This window comes from Crocodylus siamensis, chromosome 4 (genome assembly GCF_052110815.1).
Source record: "Crocodylus siamensis isolate JL-2025a chromosome 4, ASM5211081v1, whole genome shotgun sequence".
Lineage (NCBI taxonomy): Eukaryota > Metazoa > Chordata > Crocodylia > Crocodylidae > Crocodylus > Crocodylus siamensis.
Window position 1 is genome coordinate 159,851,162 of NC_143398.1, and position 23,788 is coordinate 159,874,949.

At 55.0% G+C, this 23,788-nt stretch overlaps 1 protein-coding gene across 5 annotated transcripts in view; it reads left to right on the forward strand.

Moving 5' to 3' along the window:
- Window positions 1-11,119: 11,119 nt before the first annotated feature.
- PCGF2 (polycomb group ring finger 2) overlaps window positions 11,120-23,788 on the forward strand; it is a 40,692-nt gene continuing 28,023 nt past the window's right edge. The window contains exon 1 of one of the 5 annotated variants that reach the window (XM_090044565.1): window positions 11,120-11,300. The gene's annotated coding sequence lies outside the window, so the exon portion shown is untranslated. Of the gene's footprint in view, window positions 11,301-18,071; window positions 19,700-19,725; window positions 22,663-23,766; window positions 23,786-23,788 lie in introns of those variants that run through there. The other 4 variants (XM_090044568.1, XM_090044567.1, XM_090044569.1 and 1 more) reach the window with 4 other exon arrangements.

Sequence of the window (23,788 nt, forward strand, 5' to 3'; positions counted from 1 at the left end):
GGTCGGAAAACAGGGACGGGGTACAAGAAAAAACAATTGTTTTTCAGTCAAACAATCGCAAGCACGCCACGCTGTTTATTTGTGGGAAGCAGGAGCGAGGTGCCCTTCCACTCCCACGGGGCGACTTCAAGGGACCCCGGGTGGTTCAGGGACAGGCTGATTTTAAAAGGATCTTAGCAGGGGAAGAACAGAAGCAAGAGGATGGAGGCGACACGAAGGGGGGGGGGCTGGGCTCCCCATGAGAGACCCGGACCTGGGCTTCACATGCCACCATCCTCCCCCTGTAGCGCCCCGAGTGAAACCCTGGCACGACGAAGGGTAGTGGAGTAGCCCCCTGGTCTCTAGTGGGCCAGGATGGCAAGCGCTGGGTGTTTGCAGACGCTGCCACGGACTCTCCTCCCTCTTCCCCAAGTGTAAATCGGAACAGGGCTGGGTGAGTCTACCCGCTTTCCCTTGCATCGGCGTCAATCCGGAATCTCTCCGTAGTCCGAAGCTGGCCACGGGGTCTTTTCGGCAGCAGGGGCGGATCCTGGAGACGGTCCAGCAAAGAGGTCCGGGAGGAGATTTTTAATAATAAGAAACCGCGATTATTTATTCCGGGGGAGCCCGGAAGCCTTACCTGATTTCATACACACACGCGCTCCCGGAGACACCTGAAGCAGATAAGCAGCTCACACGTGCAGCATAAACACACACGTATACACAACTCAAGAACCCCCCCCAGCACAAGTACACACGGTGCACAAAAACACACATGTACCTGAAGATGCATAGGCATATACCAATGCATGCATAACACACACACACACACGCGCGCGCGCGCGCACTGACTCCCGGAGACACCTCAAGCAGATAAGCACGTGCAATGCAAACACACTTGTATACGCACTCCCCAAGCACAGCAGTGCATAACATGTACATAAGCACGCACAAACATACACCACTGTATATATAAAACACACACATACCCCCCGCCCCCCGGGCAGCCCATCCCCGGTGCAGAACCACCGGCAGAGCCTCAGGGGGAGCTGTCTTTCTTGCAATGCCCGGGCCCTTTATAAACCAGAGGCACGGCGTAATTGGGACTGTTCAGGTGCTGTCCTTGCCTAGGCAAGCCTCGCCCATCCTGGGTTTATTGTGAGTGTGCTCCCTACAGAAACGAGGCTTAAAATACCCGCGTCGCCCGGTGCCTTTCCCCCAGCAGACAGCTGGAAGGGCTGGGGGAGCAGGGGGATGAACAGTCCAGCGGCAGCTCCCCCTCCGCGCGGCGCAGTGTTTCCGCGAGGTGCCAGAGATGTGACGCCGATTGGGTGGCAGGCGGCGGCCTTCCTCCGCTCCGCCAATGGGCTCGGTCTCTGGATGTGCATCTTGTCAGCAGAAAGGAGGATCACAGGCAGATTAGGGACCAGAACCGGCCCTCGTGCTGATGCAGGGCGCTTTCATTGGCACACGGAGCCGCAAGAGGAGCTATCTGGTATGGGGGAGGCAAGGGGAACATCTGCGCGTCTATCTGTCTGTCTAGTGTGTGTGTATATCCATAGTCCTAAGTGTGTGTGTGTGTATATATATATATGCGTGTGTACATGAACCTATACATACAAATACATATACATTTACGCATATACATATACATAAACGCATGTGTATACATATGTATAGATGTATGCGTGTGTGTATATATAATACAGAAATATATAAATGTACATATATATGTCTGTACATTTATATATTTCTCTGGGTGTTCATGCATATGTAAACACATACACGTCTAAATAAGAGATCCATGGGGGGGTGCATGTATACACGCAAAAGCATATATGTTGTACGTATACACACCTACGTGTGCATGCATAGATGTGTACACACACGCATGTGCATATGCATATGCATGCACGTATATAAGGACTATTGCTATATGTGTACGTCTGTGAGGGTACACGACTGAAATACGTGAGAGGGCTGTCTCCTTATTGGATCATAGTTCATAGTTTCATAGTAGGTAGGCTCGGAAGGGACCTAAACAGATCGTCAAGTCCGACCCTTGCCCTGGGCAGTTAAGAGTGCTGGGATCTGTCCATTGGAATAATTTTGTCCGTGATATAATAGATCAGAGTGTATAATAGAGACATTAGATCACGAGATGCGTACCGAGCAGAGCTAGGGATCGAGATAACTAGATGATGTGCGACACCTCCCATTCCCATGAGGCGAGCGTGTTCGTGTCCTTGCCCAGCTGGCTACGTGTGCTTGTACAGCCGGGGAGGATCAGAGCAGAGCGGGCACACGGGCGCCTCGCTTGGTGCACGTGCTGGTGTCTGCCTCCAGATAGCTCCGCGGAGCAGGGCTCTGCACAGGCGCTGGCTGAGGCGATGCCTTTCCTAGAGCAGCTGTGACGCTTAGGCAGGAGGCGCAAGAGTCCGCCTCTCACCATCTCTCCCGAGGAAGCACGGACTGCCCGGATCCTTGCACTGTTTTGGAGTAGACTCCATGGATCAATAGCTACTATTGATATTGAAATGACCTCGTCCGCCCCAATGCGCGCGAGTGCGTGCGTGCGTGTGTGTGTGTGTGTGTGTGCGCCACTGTGTCTCCCTCTCTGACACTTTTAAAGGCTCTTAGGACCAGACCAATACACCCCCCGGTTAACCCTTTTATCTTCGGGTTTGCTTTGGGATGACTCTATATTTGCTTCCTATTTATTTTCGGTGAGACCATAGGTTTTCCCTTTCTCATCAGAGAAAAAGATTGGCTCCCCAGCAGTTGGGTAATGATAACACGCACCTTTTTAAACTAGCAAACCACCGGGAAAAAAAGGAAGCTTCTCCTTTAGGTCAGTGGGGGTTGTGGCAGGGGGCAGGGACAACCGAAGCTGCCTCCCTTGAAACCAGTGAAAGCTTCAGCACTGACCTGAGTGGGAACAGGTTCGTGGCCCCCACCTTGGCAAATGGATATACTTGGATTTACCTGCCAGGGGCAGCTTGTGTCCCCAAAGCACTGGTGCGACGGGAGCAGGAGTCTGTTGCTGGGATCCCAGTCCCGGAGGGCTCAGCACCGCCCCCCCCCATACACTGAGTCCGTGGGTGAAAGTCCTCTCTCCGCAACCCCCTGCCTCCCTCCCCCGCCAGCCAAATTTCTACTTGGTCTGGGGCTTCCCTGACTTCTCGAGGTAGGTGATGTGTTCCCAGGGAGGAGCCAGGTGCTGTCTGGACCGCTTTGCCCCGAACACCCCCAGGACGTCGCCAGGGTGCAGGATCAGCCCGGGGTGCAGGGAGGTTCTGCAGGTACCCCGGGATAGTAGCAATGGGGATGGAGAAAGAGGGAAATGGGGATGGATCCAGGAAGGGGGCGGGGTGCAATTTCACCCCCCCTTTCATTCCTGACCCGTTCAAACTTCTAATCCAGCTGCTTGGCAGTGGCAGACGCATTTCTACTCAGGCAATGCTGAGGAAGCAATTGACTTCCTGGCTCAATACCATCTCCCTGGTTTCTGTTCACCTCTCTCCACTAGGCAAGTGTTAAGAGGGTTTCTCTTTTTTAATGGTCTTGATGTTCCACTATTCAAACGATCCTTTCTTCTGCAATGTTGCTGTGTGTTAGCCATTCCTGGTAATGTCTCCCTTTTCTTTCACAGCGCTGTTCACTGTTCTTAGCTCTGATTAAAACTTTAGCTCAGGTGTGGGTAATATTAACTCAGGGGTAGAAAACACTGCCAGTGAAGTACTGGAGGCACTGTCAAGCCACTGGAGGGCTAGATTTTCTGTTCGGTTACCTATAATAACTAGGGGGATAATGATACATATTTTTTTTACTATTTTTGCCTAGTCTGTTGTGCCTTTAAAAGAAAAAAAGATATTGACTCTAGCAAATTAGTGCACTTTCCAACAGTTACATTTGTTGTTCACTTTGACCTTAAATTGAATACTACCTAGTGCTGCCCCCTTCCATATTAGTAAAGCTTCTAGTTTCTCTTTAACTGAAGACATATGTATGTTGTGTTGTATGTGACGATGTGCCACACCATCTGCGCCCCCCTTTCCAAAGTCCTAGATCCGCCCATGGAGGGAGCTTCATCTGATCTCAGCGAGGATGGTGGAAGAGCTCCTTTTCCCCCAGGGGGAAGCTGTGATCCCCCACAGCCCCTAACCCCGTGACAGCCCGGACCCCGGGCTAACAGCTCTGAACGCCTTTTGCTCTCTGACCGCTGTTCTGCTCCCCAGTCAGACCAGAATGGCCTTCAGCCGCCCTGTGAGCGACATACATCCGGGATGTATGGGCTGCACCCAGACAGATGCTGCATAAAGATCATTCAGCTGGGTCAGGAAGGAAGGAGGGAAGAAATCCGCCATCAATCCGGCTGCTATCGATAAGATTATTTGCTTCGTTGCTGCAGCAAAAAGTTCTGTGTGTGTGTGTGGTGATCTGTGTATGCGAAGAGATGTGTGAGTGTGCGCGTGTGAACAAGTGAGCGTTGTATGCATGGTCTGTTCCTGAAATGCTGTACACGCCTTTCCAAGGACAGCGGAAAACCGCGGACTCTTCGCACCAACCCTCTCTCCCAGTACTCGCTCTCTCCCTGCGCTGCCCCCCCCGCGCCAGGCTCCGGCCCCTGCTCCCCGAGTGACAGCGCAGGAGAAAAGCAGCTGTCAGCCGGCGTAGCAGGTGGGCTCAGCCTCCTCCGTGCGCGCCCCGGGGAGGTGCCAGGCAAGGGGGCGGCCGTGGGGAGCTGAGCTGAGCGCCGCGGTGCACTCCCCGCTCCGGATCCTGGGCTCCCGGCGCTTCTTCCGGGAGAGCCTTTCCCGGGAGATGCTTTCCAGGCTCGGGCCCCTCTGCCCCTGCTGCCCACGGGTGCCCCCTCTCGCACCGGCAGAGGGCATCGCTGGGAGCCTGAGTGCCCTCAGAGGGGACTGTGCCTTTCACAGGGTGCGCAGGCAGACGGGGGCAATGGGAGCTGAGTGGGGCTAGGGAAACTCTTTAAGAAAGGACTCACGATGCTCCTAAATCCCCGCAGCCGCCCTGTCCCCCGCAGCCCCAGCCTCGGAGGGGACCCCCCAACCCACCCTGCCCGGAGATCGGGGCTGCCTGCGGGCTGTAGGAGAGGGTGCGAGATTCCTCCGCGGGCAAACGGAGACGGGCAGCGATGTAGGGAGGGAGGGAAGAGATAAGTGGGTGGGAAGGTGAAGCTGAATAGGGCAAACAGACGCGTGGGCACAGCGGCAGGGTTCAGTGCAAATGTACAAAGCCACCCCTAAAGGGGCTCCCCTTGGCCTCCTCGATCCAGGGACAATGGGGTCTTCATGGGGGGCTGGGGGAGCACTTGGTCTGGCCCGAGGCCGGCAGCGAGAGGTGTCCACCTGGTCCCAGGACTCGACTTGGGGCTAATTCTTCATCTCGTATTCAGTGGGGACCCCCCTGCCCCTTCTTGAATCCGGATCCCCCGTGGGACCTTGGCTTAAGAAAGCACGCATGACGCCAAAGCCCGATTAGCTGCTGAGTTACAGGTTTGACTCTGCTGAATGCGGCTGGGCTGCTAAGGAAGAGCACGTCGGGCACGGGAGGGTAAATGCGGGGGGGCGCTGAATCCCGGAGGTGCACACGCGGGCACGCAGAACCGGGCTGCAACAGCACGCAGCTGCTGTGGTTTCAACCTTTTCAGACTCAGAGCCCCCCTCCTTAGTCTTAAGGCACCCTCGGAAAATGCCAGCTCTTTGCTGTCACTCGTTCTTGACTGCCAAAAAATAGTAGAGCAATTCTTCTGTTTCACACCCCCCTCCAACCTCCCCCCCGCCAACAAAAACAGAAAGAGCACAACAGGGTTGAGTGTTTCCAGTCCTCTGAATTCTTATTTGCAATCCCTGGATTTATTTTATGAATCCTGTTTGAACACTGCACCCCGCGGCACCCCTGAAAGACTCTCAAGGCCCCCCGGCCTGCGACGACATTCGGGTTGAGACTCAGTGTCCTAGACTCAAGAGCAGCGCTGGTCTAGTACCTCGCAGAGCCTCCATCACTTCTCCATTAGCCCCTTGCGGGGATGGGGGGTGGGGGGGTGACTGCGGAGAAGCAAGGACTGGGGAATACGTCAGGGAACTTTTTGCGAGAATTTCCCCTTCCGAACATAACTTGGGCATGGGGACATAGGCATGAATATACACGTGCATATAGCCACGCATGCACATTTATATGCCCGCACATGCACACAGTTTTCCACCTATGGCAGGGCAGATCGGAAATCTCCCCAGAGCTCTGCGTGGACTGTGCGTGGGCCCACTGAGAAATGTGTGCACCCTGTGTGTGCACCAGTGAGAAATGTGTGCACCCTCTGTGTGCTCACTTAGAAATCTGTACACACTATGTGTGCACCACTGAAAAATGTGTGCAACACTGAGAAATGTACACCACTGAGCAATGCTATACCTTGTGTGCCCGCTGAGAAATGTGTACACTCTGTGTGTCCACCACTGAGAAATATGTATACCCTGTGTGTACACCGAGCAACGCATACACCCTGTGTGTGCCTGCTGAGAAAGGTGTACACCCTGTGTGTGCACCACTAAAAAATGTGTGCACCCTCTGTGTGCTCCACTGAGAAGTGTGCACGCCCTGTGTGTGCACCACTGAGAAATGAATACACCCAGTGTGTGCCCACTGAGAAAGGTGTACATCCTGTGTGTGCACAGCTGAGAAATGTGCACGCCCTGTGTTTGCGCCACTGAGCAACATGTACACCCCCTGTGTGTACCACTGAGAACTCTTTGGCTAGCTGTCTGTCAGTCGGGCCAGTCCCCAGAGGCGTCCAGGAGTCCAGAAACCCGCAATCGATGCAAAGAGACGATGTCTCCTGCTGCAGATCCGCAGGCGCCCCCGCCCCCAGCGGCTGTGCTGTGAGTATGCCCCCGCAGGTGTGTGCACGGAGGAGGGGGGGCGCTGCACGGCGTGTGCCCGGCGGCACGGCTCCAACCCAGCTCGGTATGGTCCAAAACAACCGGTCGCCCTCGCAGCCCAGTCGGCAGCTCGTGTCGCTGTGAGCTGCACCCAAGAGGGAAACCGAGAGCTGCTTTGCATTCGGGTCAGGTGGTTCAACAAGCCGCTTGCACGTGGAGAGCACACGTGGGACGCGAGCCTAGGGTGCCTGTGATGCCAAAGCGAGCAGGGAGTGGGCGTGGGCTCGGCCGTGCCCGGTCCCTGTCGCCAGGTAATGAAACCAGCCCCTAGAAAACTCGGGGTGGGGGGTGGTATTGGGAGCGTCTGGGGAAGGGGCTGTTAGACAAAACACTGGGAACAAGCAGGAGCTTTGTTCCACCGGGCGCCCAGGAACATAGCCAAGGGAAGACACAGGGAGTTAATTTATTAAAAAAATAGCCATTAAGTGTGCAGCTCCCACTCCGGGGAGGGAGAAAAAATAGGGAAAGGTCCCAGCCCAATAATGTATCCTGCAAATATCCAGCCGGAAAGTGTTTACATTGTAAGATCTATATCTTGCTCCGCACATTTCTGCTCTGGCAGCCCCTGGAGAGGAACATGATTTCCACCCCCCCCATCTCTCCCACACATCCTAAGAGCAATAATAATAATAAGAGAAAACCTGTTTACTGCAGTCTTCAGGCCTTTGATACCCCTTTTTCTCCCATCCCTCAAGAAATGAATGATTGCAAAAAAAAAAAAAAAATAAAACAAAATCTGAAAGTGTCTCTTGTTTAGTGAAAAAAACCCAAACCAATCAAAGGCTAACTTTTCTGCAGTCCCGTGACCAGCCAGAACTGTTCTCTCCTGCAGCTGGGTACAAAGATATGTTAAAGGCTCTTTTTCTCTGCCTTAGAGTTAAAGAGAGAGTACGAGGGAGAAAGAGAGGGAGGGAGGGGGAGGTTTTTTGTTGATATTTTCAGAAAGACGAAAAAAACAAGCCATGGAAAACACCTTCCTGTCATCTGAACTCACCCACCAGGTCTTAAATGACAGTAGAGCTAAGATCTGCACAACAATAATCATTTAAAAATAACATAAAAGGATAGGAATTAAAAATACATGCTGAAGATCTGACTCAGCTACCTTGACCGTGATTCCTTTGCAACCCGCTTATTCACATTCCAGATTTATGCTGAGACCAAATGGTCCTGCCTCTCCTTAAACATGTGCTATCTGAATATGTCTTTTCCTTTACAAATATGCACACATTAGGTTGTTTTTTTTTAATCTACTGCATTAGTCCAGACGCCATGGCATGGCTATTTTGTACAGAGTATTCATTTGACAAATTGCTAATATTTTTTTTACTTTTTCAAGACAAAAAAAAGAAAGATCCCTGGGCCAAAGCTGAGAACAAAGTCAATCCTGCTTTGACATATTTAACGCTTTAACCTATTATCTAACCCTCTTCCATAATCTAAACCACTTCAGATGGTGTGGACCTGTTACTTTGACAGTATAAAGCGCATTAAAGGGTTAACAAACATACGTAGTCATAAACTGTGTATGAATCTGGTGGGTTTGGCCAACCATAATTTTCCTTGACACAGAAGCGTCTTTTTTTTTTTTTTTAATAATTGTATTCCAAAATATTTTTTTTCGGGGGACAATCGTGAAAAGGACACGGTCATTTGCTTTTAACACTTTATAGATATACAGTATCTATCAGGAAGCTGTCCTCCTTTCTGCCATTAACTTCTCCAGTCATTTGTCTGTATCCCCTTAATGTAGCCCCAGAGTTTTGTGGCATAAAAATTCCAGGTTCCTTCTGCTAGCTTCCTTTGAGTGGGGTGATGGGAGGCTGGGGTGGGGGTGACTTTATTTTCTGGATCTTTGCCCTAGGGCACCGTGACTTCTCCTCTTCAATAAAGTCTACTCTCCCAAAAGAAGTCTCTACTGATCTGATTGCAAATACCTCCTGGGTCTTATTCCACTACCTCTTGGACGCCCCCCCCCGCCCTTTAAACGAATCAGTTCTCTTTCCCACCCCCCCCCCCGTCTCTTTGGACTGAGCTTCTTTTTTTTTAACTTTTTTTGGTATTATTTTCTTTTCTTTTCTTTTTCTCCCCCACCCCCAACCCTCCCTTGTTTGATAGGACCCGGGAGATCAGAAGAGAATAGATCAAGAAAAGAACCAAACTCAGCTATGGGGGTGGGAGTGGGGGGGTGCCCTTTAAAAAAAATCTCTTCGCATTTTTTTCTTTTTTTTTAAAGGAAGAGAACAGAAAGAACTTTTGAGGTTTTAAAAGGCAAGATAGATAACATTACCGCGAGGCCCAGAAATACACTTAGCCGGCGATTGGCTCCTCATCGCAGCAAACTTCCGCTGATTACAGCTGCAAAATAGAAACCGGTGCTGTTTTCTGTCTATAAGATTAAAAATCATCTCCTCCCCCGCAGCTAAAGATCGGGCCGGCTGCTGGGTGGCAGCGACCACGGGCTGGCCGCGCCGGGGATGGAGCAAGCCGGCAGCGGCAGCGGCAGCAGCAGCAGCAGCAGCAGCGATCCTGCGTGCGGCGGCAGAGGCGCCGCGCGGAAAGGCTGCGAGCGGAGGGCTGGGATGGGGACGAGGAGCCGATCCGCCGCCGCCGCTTGCTTGCTGCGGCCGCAGATGAAACGGCTCGCGGATCCGCCTGCCCGGGCCACGTCCTGGGAGCTGGGTGGCAGGTCCCGCGCCCCGATCCAGCACGTGCAACACACAGCAAGACCGGGAGCGTGGGGCTCGCAGCTGGAGGGACGCAGTTGACAAGGCGTGTCTACACCCTGCCTTCCCCCCCTTAGGGGGGGAAAAAAAGGGCAGAAGGGAAAAGACTTAAAGGACGGAAGGATCTTTAGCAAACCCACCACGGGAGAAGGCGACAGGGAGTGCTTGGGGCAGCCTTTATTGCAAAGCAAGCGACACTGCCTGGCCACAATCACGCCCCCCCCCAGTCCAGCCCCGCCGCGTGTGGGGCGTGTGTGCAGCTTCGCACCTTTCAGTTGAGGATCAAATGAAAAGAATGGGACACATGATCTGTGCCTGGAAGCTGGAGATCGCAGGCTAGACATGATCCAAATCACAAAAAAAACCCACCCCTAAAACCCTCTAAAACTTTTCCTCCGCAGCTCCCCATGCTTATAAGTTAGGCTGATACATCACAAGAACAGTAATAAATACTTTCTCGGGGAGGGGGGCAAGAAAAGCACCCGCAGGCGGGAGACCCCCCTCACTGATTGTCTCCTGTTGCCCACGGCCCCTTGGCTGGGTGGGATTTGATTTGGTTTCCTCTGGGTTCCTGTTTATTGTTTCAAGAGAAATGCAATAAGCGGCTTGGGGCAGAGGGGAGGTGGGGGATGAGGATGCGCCGTGTAAACGCGCGTGTGCGCACAACGGTGCGATCCCCGTATCCCGGAGTCTCTCCCCCCAACCCCCTTACGTCTATTTCGCTGCCTCCGTGTGCCCTGCCCAGACTGCCTGCCTGGGCGGTGGATGGATCTACAGAGGAGAGGGAGAGAAAAAAAGACTGTTCGTAGGTTTTTTTCTCTCTCGATTTTGTTTGGCTGATTTTTCCCCGGTTGCAAACCCGCCCCCACCCCAACAAAACTGCTTTGGGGCCACACTGTCACGGAATACAATTTACCACGCGGGATCCACTGCTATTCATACCTCCCCCCCCCCTCCCCAAACAGCCCCCACTGATCGCAAGAGAGACCCGGGTGGGGATCCTGCTCCCATCGATCCCTTTCCCGCTGGTGATTCCTCAAGGATTCCGACTGATCCCTACAATCCCGCCACCCCCGGCAGAGCCGGAGCTCCCAGGCTTTTGTTCCGCTGGCTCCAGCTCCTGCCAGGTTGGGCTGAGCCGGGCGGACCTCCCGGGCTGGCGGCAGCAGAGGGTGGATTTTGTTGCTTGGGTATTATCAAGAGGCGGAGAGAGCTCGGGAGGGGGGTTGAGTGGGGCTGCGGTGTGTAGGGAGGGGGCCCCCCAAAAAATCTCAGTGTCTGTCTCCCCTCCCCCTCCCTGCCTCTTTTTTTTTTTTTTTGCACCTCAGCCTCTTTGCAAACACCCCTAAAGGAATGAGATCACGTGAGGCCGCGGGGCGGGGCAAGCTCTTGTCTGGAGGAAAAAAAAAAGCCATTTTGCACCCCCCCCCGCCCCCTCCCCCTCCCCCAGCAGATCCCGGCGGCAGCCACGGGGGCTCCTTTCTTCCAGCTCCCGCAGCCCGTGCAAAAAAAAAAAAAAAAGGGGGCATCAAAAAATTTAATTAAAAAACCAAGCCCATTGCAAAGTGGGGGGGAGCTCTGCTTGGCGGCTTCTTCCCAGCCCTGCTCGCGCCCCGAAAGGATCCGGGATCAGGTAGGGATGCGCCTCCCCCCGCGGATCCTTCTCCCCTGTGTGCGCTGGGGGAGGCTCTGCCCCCTCCGCCCCCCGGGGGAAGGCGCGCAGGCCGCTGTCCGGGCTGCGGGCGCCCTCCCGCCCCGTGGCCCTGACATCCCCTCTCCCTCTGCCTCCCCCTTCCCTCCTTTCTTTCTGTTTTCCCCCCTTCCCTCTCTCTCTCTCTCTCTCTCTCCCCCTCTCTCTCCCTCTGTGCTTTCAAGATGGCCGATCGGTTTATTTGCTGGCCAGCCCAGCCTGGCTGCTTCCTATCTTGTGCTCTTTGTGCTGCCGCTGGGTTCCTGGCAGGGTGATGGGGGGAGGCGGGAGGGGGCATTTGCATGAGATCGGATCTCCCTACCCCCTCCCTTTGCAGCCAGTTCTACCCCAACCCCCCCCCCCCGGCCTCTCTCCCCCTTGCCCTCTCACTTGGCATCCTCCCTGGCTCTTGGCAGCGGCTTCTGCTGCCACCTCCCCCGCAGCCCCTGGCTGTCTCCACTTGGCACGCTCAACTTTTTCTTTCTTTCTTCTCTGGGTCCCTTCTCCTGCCTCCTCCCTGCAGCCCAGGGGCCGGGGTGGCAGCCGCCGAGGGTGCCCGGGAAGGGGGGCGCTGGGAGGGGGCTGCGGGAGCAGCGAGCTGGCGGGAGGGGTCGGGCTTTGACAGCATCCTGCCCCCGGCCTGCAGGGCGCGGGGCACCCCGAGGGACGCGGCGCCGCGGAGAGGGTGGGTGGGTGGGTGGCGGGCGCAATATGGCGCGGTTTCTCCACGGCTGGATCGTAAATGGATGTGGGAGGAGGGGGCAGGGAGGGGGGAGGCCCCCAAGTTTGGGAGGAAGGTTTGCATTGTTTTCCGCGCCGGGAGCGGCGGGCCCAAGCCGGAGGGGCAGGCGGGAAAGGGGGCGTGGGTGTGCGGGAGTGTGTGCATGGATGTGTGCATGCGCGTGCAGGGCTGGTGCGCGTGTGTATGTGCGTGTGCATGCATGTGTGTGTGGGGGGCGTGTGTGTATGTGTGTGGGTGTGGCATGCGCCAGGGGGTGGGTGTTGGCGCGTGTGCATGTCTGTGCGGGGCTGTGCACTCGTGTGTGGGGGTATGTGCGTGGCGTGTGCCTGTGGGTGGGTGCTGCGCCCGCGTGTGATGCGCGTGTGCATGCCTGTATGGGGGTGTGCACGTGTGTGCTCCGCGTGTGCGTATCTGTGCGCGCGTGTGTGAGGCCCGTGTGCATGTGTGTATGTGTTCCGTGTACACGTGCGTGTGTGTGAGTGTATATATATGTGTGTCAGGGGTATAGGTTGTAGGCGTGTGGTGGTGTGTGTGAGAGAGAAACATCCTTGTTTTTCTGTCCCCCCCCTCCCCGAGTCACAGGGGTCTCATCAGCCTCGGGTCGGAACCCCCCTGTCACATGAATGCAAAATCGCTGCGCCCCGCAGGCTCCAAAATACAAAAAAAAGGGGTGGGGGAGGGGGCGGGACCCGAGGTTTTGCCTTTTGGGGCGGGGGTGAGAGGGGGGTTTGCCCATTGCGAAGGAGCCCAGCTGAGACGGCTCTTTTGGCTTTAATTGTCGCGATGTTTTGGTGATCAATGTGGAAGTCAAATGGAGACACCCGGCCCGGGCTCCGCTCCCCCAGCACGCGGACTAGGGCAAGGGGCCGGACCCCCGCCGCGGGAAAGAGGAAACCCGCATTTGTGTTTGATCCTTGGAGGGCTTCGCCCCTTCTCCCCCTGCCCCGCTCCTCTAGCTACGGACACCGCTCTGATCCCCAGCCCGGATCGCTCCTCCAGGCCCTAATGATGAATAATAGATTGCAACTTAATGTCCCAATAAGCTGGCGGGCTGGAACAGGGCCCAGCACCCCCACCTCAGCTCGGTCTCCCTTGGAATGAAAGGTGGGGGTGGTCTTCCCTGCCACACACCGAATAAGACCAAGATCCTGATCCCTGCAGAGTTCAAAGGGAAGAGGGACTTTGTCCTTACATATATACATCCCAACCCCTCCACTGCCAATTCAAGGAAGAATCAGTGCGTGCGTGTGTAGCTATGCGTTGGGATGGGAATATATATAGGTACCTGTGAGTGTCTACATATGGGAGATATATACATACATATGTATATGTGGGACTATATATACGTAAGAGTCTGGAAATACATATCTGTGTAAGAGTGTGTGTGTGTTTATGGGAATATATATACCATAAACGTGCGTGTATGGGAATATCTATGTGTGTGTGTAAGTGTGCGTGTCTAGGTATGGGAATATATATACATAAGTGTGTGTGTGTGGGAATATATGTGTGTGTGTGTGTCTGTGTGTATCTATGTATGGAAATATATATGTGTGTGAGTGAGTGTATATCTACGTATGGGAATATATATACATAAGTGTGTGTGTGTGTATGGGCATACATATACGTGTGTGTGTATTTCCACTGCCCCCAGCCAAGAGTAACTTTCCTGCATTTTGTCTTTCCGGAGGACCTGCATTTTGGGGGAGCAGATGGAGGGGGGAGAGGGCAGGTTTCGTAATTATGCAGGTTCCTTTCTCTCTCTGTGTCTCATTAAAAAGGGACTCTTTAGCCCTCACCTCATTCACAGAGGTATGTGATGGAAAACAGTCTCTCCTCACTCCAGATTTTATTGTCATCATTATGATTTCGTGGAGCCTGCACACAAAGCCGGCTTTGTTGGAGAAATTATAGACGGAGCAAAGCTCGCGCTGAAAAAAAAAAAAAAGTGCAAAGGGGATTCATGGAGGAAGGCGTATTTTTTTTTTTTTAAATCTGGGGTGGGGTAGAGTTGAAAGGCAGGAATCTCTCGTGATCGGTTCTCCCCGCGCGTGTCGGTGTGAGTGCGTGCGTGCATGTGTGTGTGTGCTCCGCAGGCATGGGGGAGGAGGCGGAGGGAGGTTGAGTTGCCTGCCTCCCGCGGTCCCGCTGGACTAGGGAGCTCGGAGTTGGAGGTGAGGCGCCCTGGGCGCCGGGGCAGGACCGGGCGAGCGCCGGGGTCAGCTCGGAATAGACCCGGGGCTGGAAATGGAGCCGCTCTATTGTGGAGCGCTGGCACCGTTCCCAGCCGCCGAGGAAGTGCCGGGGTATTTTTGTCCCCGCTAAAGGTGACCGCCCCCGGGCCCTTTCCCCGTGGGGCTTGGCGGGGGCGGGGGGGGCTTAAAATCCAGCTGTGGATTGGGGGCGGAGCCCCGCCCCTCTCCTCCTTTCGCCTATGCGAGTCCGGGCTGCGGTGGGGAGCAGCTTCACTTCTGCCCGCCGAGACCTTGCAGCGCGTCCCCGGCGATCGGCCCTTTGTTATCGATAAGTCTCCTCCAGCTCCCGGATTGGGGCCGGGGCGCGGCGGCAGGGGCTGGGGCGGGGGGAAGGGGCGAGTTCTGAGCCAGCTTCTTTGTGAGTGGCAGGTTGGCGTGGGGGGGTGTGCTCGCGTGTGAGTGTGCATGCGTGTGTGTGTTGGGGGGTCGGCAGCGCTGTCTGGCTGCGGGCGGTGTTGTGTCTGCGCGGGTGTTTGGGCAGGGTGTTGTGTCTGTGCGAGGGGAAGTGTTGTGGCGGTGGGATCCCTCGTGCCTTGCTCGCCTGCTGGAGGTTGCACACACGCACACACGCCCTCCTCCGCCAGCCTCGCAAGACCCAACACCTGGTTAACAGGGCAGGGGGCACGGAGGGGCAGATTCTGATCGGGAGGGTGTGTATGTGTGTGTGAGTGTGATCCCGGTCACAAATGCCCCCTCCTCCCGCTCTGGCACCGCTGGGGAGTGCGTGGGCGTCCCCTCCATGGGGACTGGCTGCCAGGGGGTGGAGGGAAGGGACAAATTACCGAAAGGCAGAATCCACTGGCGGGGGGATCACCCCCCCAGCCCCGATCCCACGCGTGGGTGATGTGCCAGGCGGGCATATACCTTGCTCCCATGGACCCTTTGGGCTGGCGCAGATAATCCCCTGCCCCATATGCGCTGCGGACAAAAGGAGTCTCCCACCTGTCCTGACTCTCGGCGGAGCCGAGCCTCATTGCCCCACTTGCCGGGCTCGTCCTGGCTGGCTCCCGGGCTCCGGCGGCAGGACTGACAACCGCGCTGCTTGAAAGGTCAGGCCAGGCAGAAGCCAGGCGGGGATCTCAGGCAGGCAGAGATCAGACGGGGCGATCCACCTTAAAATAGACGCGCCGCTTAGAAACCCTCCCTTGCTAGACAGCTGCAGCACAAGCCACCCACAAAACCCAGGGAGAAGTGACCGCAGTGACCCCGCTGTCCCCGAGAGCGGTGCCGAGCTGGCCCGGCTCCCTGCGGTTTGGACACGGGCTTTGGCAAGAGCCTGGACATTTGCACTTCTCCCTTTCGGGTATCCCACCCCTCTGTCCTAGCATTGATCCTACACCCCCTTGCCAATTTGGGTGTGTGCGGGGGGAGGGAGAACTCCTGTTGGGTACTGAAGCCTTTAAACAAAACAGTGCAATGAATCTGGAGAGGCCAAAGCTGAGCCGGACTCTTTGGGAAGAAAATCTGCCCCTTCCCCCAGTCGTGGGTGCTGAGCTCCTGAAAATCCGCCTTTCCGGAGCGTTCACTCCCCTTCCCTTTCATCGCAGCTGCCTACACCCACACCCAGGGCCCGATGGGTGCTGTGCTGTGCTGTGTGTCCGGGCTGGGGGGTTGAACACGACTCATCCTGGAGAATGTAGCAGGCTCTCGCAGTCAATGAGCTTCGCAGGCACAGAGGTGGCACCGAGGGTTTCCATTGGAAACACAAAATTAATAACAAAAATAATTAGCCAGGGCCCTGAGCTGCTGCTGGCGGGGCCAGATTCTGTACCGTGTCCTCTGCAGAAGAAGCCTGAGCCCCCAGATGAGATTTTTATTGATTCTGTCTGGTTCTGCTTGGTTGAGTAGGAAATACACTTTTTTTTTTTAACAGACCGGCTTTCTCTCTGTTTGAGTTAAAATAATTCCCGCGATCTCTTGGGAGTTATTAATAACACATAAATAAATAAATAAGAATCATTGCACGAACTTGAACACAACTAAAAAAAGACGGACTTAAAAATAATAGGAAGGGATCCTGTCCCGGGAATCTCTCATTGCAGTAGGTGAAGTGTTGAGCTCTGGCACTAAGGTACCTGCTTCCTCTGCTTCTCAACCAGGGGCATCCCTCAGTGCACTGAGGGCTTCGTCCAAGCACAGCTCTAGGGCAGTGATTCTCAACCAGGGGTCCGTGGCACCCGGGGGTGCCGTGAGATCCTTTCCAGGGTGCCACGGGACGTTAGTGATTCGCGGGATCAAAGCAGGGACTTCCAGCAGGAATCCATAGTGTTGAAAGCCCCCTGCCCCGGGGTGGTCTTTGCAACAGGACAATTGCTCTGTAATTTTTCGGTACTCAGAAAACGAGTGAAAACTAAGAGCCGGCATTTTCCAAGGTGGAGGAGTTGAGTCCAAGGAGGTTGAGTACCACTGCTGTGGGGCTTTCCTGGCAGCCTTTCCAGGACCCGCTGTGCAGGCTGAGTCTCTTGTTCGTTTGGAGCATGTCTTAAAAACCAGACGGCCCGAATGCAATATTGGGAGTTGATGTTCATACACACGTATCCAGGTGCCTTCACGCACCTGCGCGTGTCTCCTTCCCATCTCCCCAGAGTCGCGTTTCTGTCTGGTGCCCAGGTCTTGTCGGATGGGCTCTGTCACACACACATGGTCAGTCCTGGCTGCAGGGGAGCGAGCCTGGGTCGTGTGTCCGAGCGCAGAAAGTGACTGGGGGGAATAGGAGGGAATGCGGGTAAAGGACTGGCTAATACAACCCTGACTTCACCTCTCAATAGAGAAGAAAAAAGGCAAAGATTGTGTCTAACGCCAGCAGTCTGCGAGCGGCAGCCTGTTCCCCGAGGTAGATCCCACTTGTTTCTGACTTTGCTCTGGATTTAGACCTGGAGAAATAGGAGCAGAATCCAGCCCGGGGTGTAGAGTTACGAGGGCACGAGTAACCTCCCCCTGGAGTGTTGTGTTTAGCAGCTTGGGGGTACTTGCTGGCTGGTTTATTTTTTATTTATAGCTTCGAGAAAGCAAGAGGGACCAGAAGGCTCTGACTTGCTTTTCCACTCAATTACTCACTGTTTCCTCTCTCCCCACCTTCTCAAATCCAGGTTTGGGGCCCGTCTGTAGTAATCCCGCATAAAGCCGCATTCATGGTCACTGATGCTGCCTTGATTTTTTTTTTCCATAGGAGATAAAAAAAAAAAGTGTCTGCAGCCTGCAGTGAAAGGGAAGGGAGCGTTTGCATCTGGGGTGGGGGTCGGTGGTTACAAAGAGCTGAAGAGCTGGGTGTTGGAAAATAATGCAAAGATTTTTTTTGGGGGGGGGGGTTACATCTGTACAAATATTTTCCTGGTTGCAAAGAAGGCGGGGGAAGTTGCTTAATTCACTGAATGACCTGATAGTAGGGGAGTGGGAGGGGTGGGTAAAGGGTGGAAATACCTTAAAGCTGCCCTTAACATTGAGAAGTTAGTTCACGGGTCACTGGTCGGTCCAGAGGCAGAGATCTATCTAATTTCAACTCTCATGTTATGGAGGTCGTGCTAGTTCTGAGACTTCCAGCACGCCCCGCTCACATCTGAAAACCATCGAAGACTGGAGGCTTTGGGCTTTTTTCTTTTCCTTTTTTTTTTCTTTTTAAATTCGTGCTCCAAAAAAGGAAGGAGAAGGGATGTAAAATATAATTTCTTATAAAATATGATGTCTTATTTGGCTGATGGGAAGTTGGAGGGATCCTGAACGAGATCTGATGTGGGGAGGAAGAGAAATGAAGGGGGAAAAGTTGCCTTTACTGATTTTGAATCGAGACAGATTGGATACTGACTTGGAGGCGGGGAGGAAGCAAAGGAAATAAAGATGAGCAGGATGTCTATTCCTAATTGTCCCTCTGTGAAGATCCCTTGATTATACAGTAATGTTAGTTAAGGCGTCCAGGAGTGATTTGTGTATCTCACTGGAGACATTTGAGAAGGCTCTGAGCTCCCACTCTGGAAGTGAAGCATTTATTTGGAAGCACTCGATGGTTTTAGCCTCTATTTTTTGCGAGCATTTTTACCTTTCCCTCCATATAACCCTCCCCCCTCTGATTCGCCCTCTGCTCAGTCTCTGTTTAAATCCCAGAGTAAACGATCAGCATATTTCTCCTTTTCCCTCGCCCCCCGAATCTGTCTAAAATGCAGCTCCTGCTTAGGGGGGAGGAGGGGGGGATTTAAAGGAAGAAAAAAAAGCAGGATATACCTGTGTATAATAGCAGGATGTAGAACCCGCGGCGCTTCGCAGGAAATTAACATACAATATCATTGATTTCCTTGGCAGGAGTGATTGGTGCTGCAGGGAGACTTGCCTGCTTTTTAAGGTGCTGGAGTTGTTTTTCGCTTCTCTTCTTTTCCATGCTCGGCCCTCGCATTCCTGCAGATCTATTTGGAAACAACAAGGTGGGGAGGGGGAGGGAAGGACCCCCCCCCACCCCCAGGCTGCCTGGCGATCTGCAAAGGCGATCTGCCTCGGAGCCTGGCGCGTTGCAACCTTGGGCAGGTTTTAAGCCCAGAGACACGTCTCAGGTCACGCTCAGCTCGTGCCTGTCCTAGTGCTTCACCCCTCCTCGCTGGCGTCAGGGTTTCCCCCCCGCTCCTTTTGCAAACCCAGAGATCCGATCTCTTCTTGCTCTGCTCGCAAGGGCTCCCAGCCCCGTCCTCGGGCGGGAGGGTGTGTGGAACAGAGACGCGTCTGCCTTGCAGGAAAGAAATGTTGGATGGTCCGAATAGGATTTATGGAGGATGTTTGATGCCCCTTTCCCTCCCATGGTTGCTAATGCCACTAGCGTGTCCAGCGGTGCGCACCTGGTGCTGTGATCAACGGGGGCCGCCTGCTTTTTTCCCTCCTGCATCTTTCTGCCCCTGCCCCAGGGTTTGGGAGGATGGAAATCTCTCGCTGAACGCGCCTGACCCAGAGCTCGAGGCTCCTATAGGCGGAAAACTACAGCGCTCCTGACCCTTGCGGGGTCCTGGGTGGAGGGGATCTGCTGCCCTAGAGGGGAGGCGGAGTGGGGTGGGGGGAGCAGCGCCTCCCCAGCCCTGGAGCTGCTCTGCGGTGTCGCCTTCTGCCCCGCCTCCTCCTTCCCCCCAGTCCCTGCTCCGCGCCCCCCATCTCCGGCCTCCAGGGCGCACCACGAGGCGACGCTCTTTAGGGTCCCTAAAGCGTTAATGGTTTAAAGGAAACACGTGCTTGGGCAGGATGGAGTCCGAGGGGGGACGCGGGCGGGGGAGAGTCTGGAGATCGTAGGCTGCCGGGTTTGCTGTGCGAGGGGGAAGAGGAGTCGGGGCCGCTGCTGGCACTGGGCTGGTTTCTGAAAGCGGCGGACAGTAGAGGTGGGCAGCGGGGGTTGCTGGGGGGTTGGGGGGGGCGTGGCGCTGGGCTTGATGCGTGCGTTGGAGAAGGAGGGGAACCTTCCCCCCCCCCCCATCCTTCGCCTCCCCGCGTCCAGCTCCGAGTCACGAAACCCTGATCAGCATCCTGGGGTTTATTAGAACCGGTTTGTGCCGGCGGCGCGGGCGCCCCACCACCCACCCGGAGAGATCCCTGGCAGCCTGCAAAAAAATACCCCCCCTCAACCCCCCCCCCCCAACAAGAAAAACAGTTGCAGCCTGGGGAGTGGCGCGGCGCTGCGCGGCACTGGGGAGCTCCAGCCGGGCGCGATCCCCGGTGGCTGCGGGGAAGGTTGGGTTTCTGGTGCGCCAGGCAGGGCACAGCGCACCCCGCGCGCTGCTGTTGCTGTTGGCACCTGGCCAGCTGTTATCCTGTGTGTCGCTATAGCAACCAGCGCCGGGGCAGCCTATCAGCGGCGCCAACGTCACCTGCGAGTTGTAAAGGTTCTGGGGGGGGGGCGAGAAGGGGGTTCACGTCGCGCTGGAGGGTGCTGGAGGGGGGCAAGAGGGAGCGACTGGGGACTAGCGGCGGGGACCTCGGGGCTGCCTTGTTGCTGCGTTGGCGTGTCCCCAAACCCCTCTGCACGTCCCCCGACCCCAGAGCCACGCACTGAATGTTGCCCTGGCTTCTCCCCGCCTCTCCTGGGTGTCTGATGGGTCCGGGGGATCTCCCCCCACCCTGTGCCTCCAAGTTTGATGAGTCTTAGCTCGTTAATTTGTGCGCGCTGTCATGCACTGCTCGCTGTCTGCTTGAATCCTTCCACTCCCTGCCCCTGAAGTCGGGGCTTTAGGGGCGCGTGCCCGAGCTGTTGGGTGGGCAGGGGCCTGGATCTTTCCAGGCGAGACTCCAGGGGCATTTGTCAGGGGATCGGTAGGAAGAGTGGGTCCTACCTTGGTGGGGCAGGATAAACCTGGGTCTTTCCAAGCCCTGGAGGTCGGTCTCCAATCCCCCTCTCCATGTCCCTCGGCGGTAACCCGTTCCCCTCGCCCTGTCTGTATCTTCCTCCCTAGAGAGCAGTGGTTCTCCCCCCCCCCACCTTTTTTTTTTTTACAGCCAATCCACCCCTCCTTGGATCCTCGGGGAAAATGCCAGCTCTTAATTGTCTCCGGGTTTATGAGGGGGAAAAAAGAGAGCAAGCAAAGAGCTGGGAAAGCCCGCAGCAGTTCGGCAGGGTTTAACCCGGCGCATTCCTGGTGGAAATCCCTGGGCTTGTTGCTGTGAATCGCGTTGGCGCACCTCGGGGTGCGAGCGTTGCGGGGTACCTTGAAAGGATCCCCAGGCGCCGCAGGGTGCAGCAGCCAGTCCCTGCCCTAGAGCTGCGCGAGGAGGCTTCCCCGAGGCGCTGCTCCGCTCCGTACCCCGGGCGCTGCCTCATCTGCGCCCGCAGCGGTGCTCGCGGGTCGCCCGTGTCCCCGAGATCCCAAGCAAACGCGTCTCCGCTCTTCAGCTCCCCCCACCCCCTCCCGACAGCGGGGGGGGGGGGACATTGTGGGGAAATACTGCGCTCTGAATAGCTCTAGCCGGGCTGGGGAAGGAAAGAGGGGGGCGCTTTTCAAAGTGTCCTTCGCCTTATCAACAAAGACCGGGACCATTTCACTCCTGCTTTGAAAAGATGCCCAGAAAAATGGGTTTTCAGACAACTGGACGTCCCTGACCCCTCTCGTGGGTGTGCACTTCAGCGGCGGGCGTGTGTGTGTATTGTGTGGGGGGTATGTGTGTATGTCTGCGTGAGTGTGTGTGTCTATGTGTGTATCTGTGTGAGTGAGTGTATCTCTGTGTTTGTGTATTTATGTGTGTATTTGTGTGCATCTCTATGTGTAAGTGTGTGTCTGTGTGTGTGTAAATCGCTGTGTGCGTGTCTGTGTGTGTATCTATGTGGGCGTATCTGCGTGTATCTGTGCGTGTGTGCATCTCTATGTGTGAGTGTGCGTGCATCTGTGTCTGTGTCTCTGTGAGTGTGTGTATCTATGTGTGTATCTGTGTGTGCATCTCTATGTGTGAGTGTATCTCCGTGTGTATGAGTGTGTCTCTATGTGTGTGTATCTCTACGTGTGTGAGTGTGTGTGCTGCCAACAGTCTCGCCTCGCGCTGACGTCACGCCCAAACATTTGCAGAGCCATAGATTTTATTTCAGGTCCCCCCTTTCCTCTCCCCTCCAGCTCGGATGGTTGTAATAATATTCTGGCTCCGCGCCAAGTATAGGAGTTGCCATAGAAACAATAAAACTGCAGCGATTTAGGGCCCCAGCTATACCGTCTCCTATTGTAAATATTAAAGTATACGGGGAAGGAGGTGGGGGGAGAAAGGCAGCAATTACATTGACATCTGCGACTTTCTGCATCTCTCTGCACTTGATTGCTTCAAACGGTGATGTCTTTCCCATAGGGAATCGCTCGAAGCCCCCGCCAGCCCCCGACCTCTCCCGGGCAGGCAGCGTCACGCGAAAGGTCTGAAACTCTTTGCAAACGTTGCCAAAATTCAGGGTTGCGTTTGGTTCCCCGCCCCCACCAGCTCGGCTCTGGGCAGGGGGAGGCGGGAAAGACTCGCAGCCGACTTCGATTTTTTTTCCCCTACGAGTAAAATTTTGCCTCGTGCTTATCTTTGTCTCTAGCAATCGAAGGCTGTCTTCATTGCCTGCTGGCTAGCAAATGTCCGCACCTCTGTTTCGTGTGTGTGTGTGCGCAGTTTTGAGAAAGTCTCTGAATGGCCACCCTTCTCCCCTCCCAAAGGCAGTGAGGGCTTCTTTTTTTATGGCAAAAGTATTGATTTAGCAAAGACGATCTTTCCTTTCTGTGTGGGCGTGAAAAGACAAAGAGAGCAGCGCGCACAGACAGCCATTGGGCAGCGCGAATTAAATAATCCTCAACCGCACGGATGGAAATGAAAGGTCCCGCACACCAGCCAGGTACTACGCTTGGATTGGTCCCCAGCCTTACTTAGGGGTGTGTGTGTGTGCGTGTGTGTGTGTGTGTAATGTGGTGTTGCGTTAGGGGGAAGTAGCCAAGACTGGAGAGTCTCTATAGAAACCGCGAGGCACTGGCTGAAAATGCCTTTTACTATCGAACAAAAAATACACTCGTGTAAAAAAAAAGAAAGGAAAGGAGAGGAAGAAGGGAGGAAAGAAGGAAAGAAAGAGAGACACACACACATAACAGGGATGGGGAAAGAAATGCAGGGAGATGCCCAGTCCCTGCTCTCACCATGGGAGTCTGCGGTTCTAGGCTGCAAACCGTTTTCACCAGCAGCCACCCAGCCAGGGGCCAGTGGATCACAGTCACAGAAACGTCCAGGGGCACAGACTTTTTCTTTTTTCACCAAGGTTTTAATCATATCATATCATATCATATATCATATCGCATCATGCAAATGTATAATATACACGTGTGTGCATATGTGTGCATCCAGGTATGCATGTCTATGTGCATATATATATGCACACACACACATACACAGGTATTTTCTCATATACACAGCCACACATCTGTAATAGGAGATCTAAACCGGAAATCCTCCGCCCCCCTTGCTCCTTTCCTTGATTATTTTTGTCAGCCATTTAGAGGTGGAAAGCGAGATTCGTAATTGTGAGTTTGGGGGTGGGGGGAGGAATTCGATCCCCTGCTAACTCCCATGGCCTGGCTGCCCTTTCATGATAAAAATGCACCCCCGACTCCAACTCCAACAGCTGCAAAAGGGGAGGGACGGTGCCAGAATCAGCCCCTTTTCCCGCCTCCCTGAAGGTCCGGATTTTTCGGCTGCGGATCAGCCCCCCCGGAGGGCCTGCCCCTTTAAGGGCGGTCTGTTCCCAGAGCTCCCCCCCCTTCCGGGGCGGCGGGGGGTGGGGCGTGCCCCTGGCGGGTGCCGCTGTCACTGATTGGGGGACCACGGGGGCTGATTTGCATACATGCATTACGGGGGCGGGGCCGAGCGAGCTGGCAGCGGCGCGGCGCGCGGACAAAGGTGCCGCCTCACCTATGCGCGGCGGGGCCGGGGCCGGGGCCGGGTCTTGGTGGGGCCGCTGAGTGCGGGAGGTA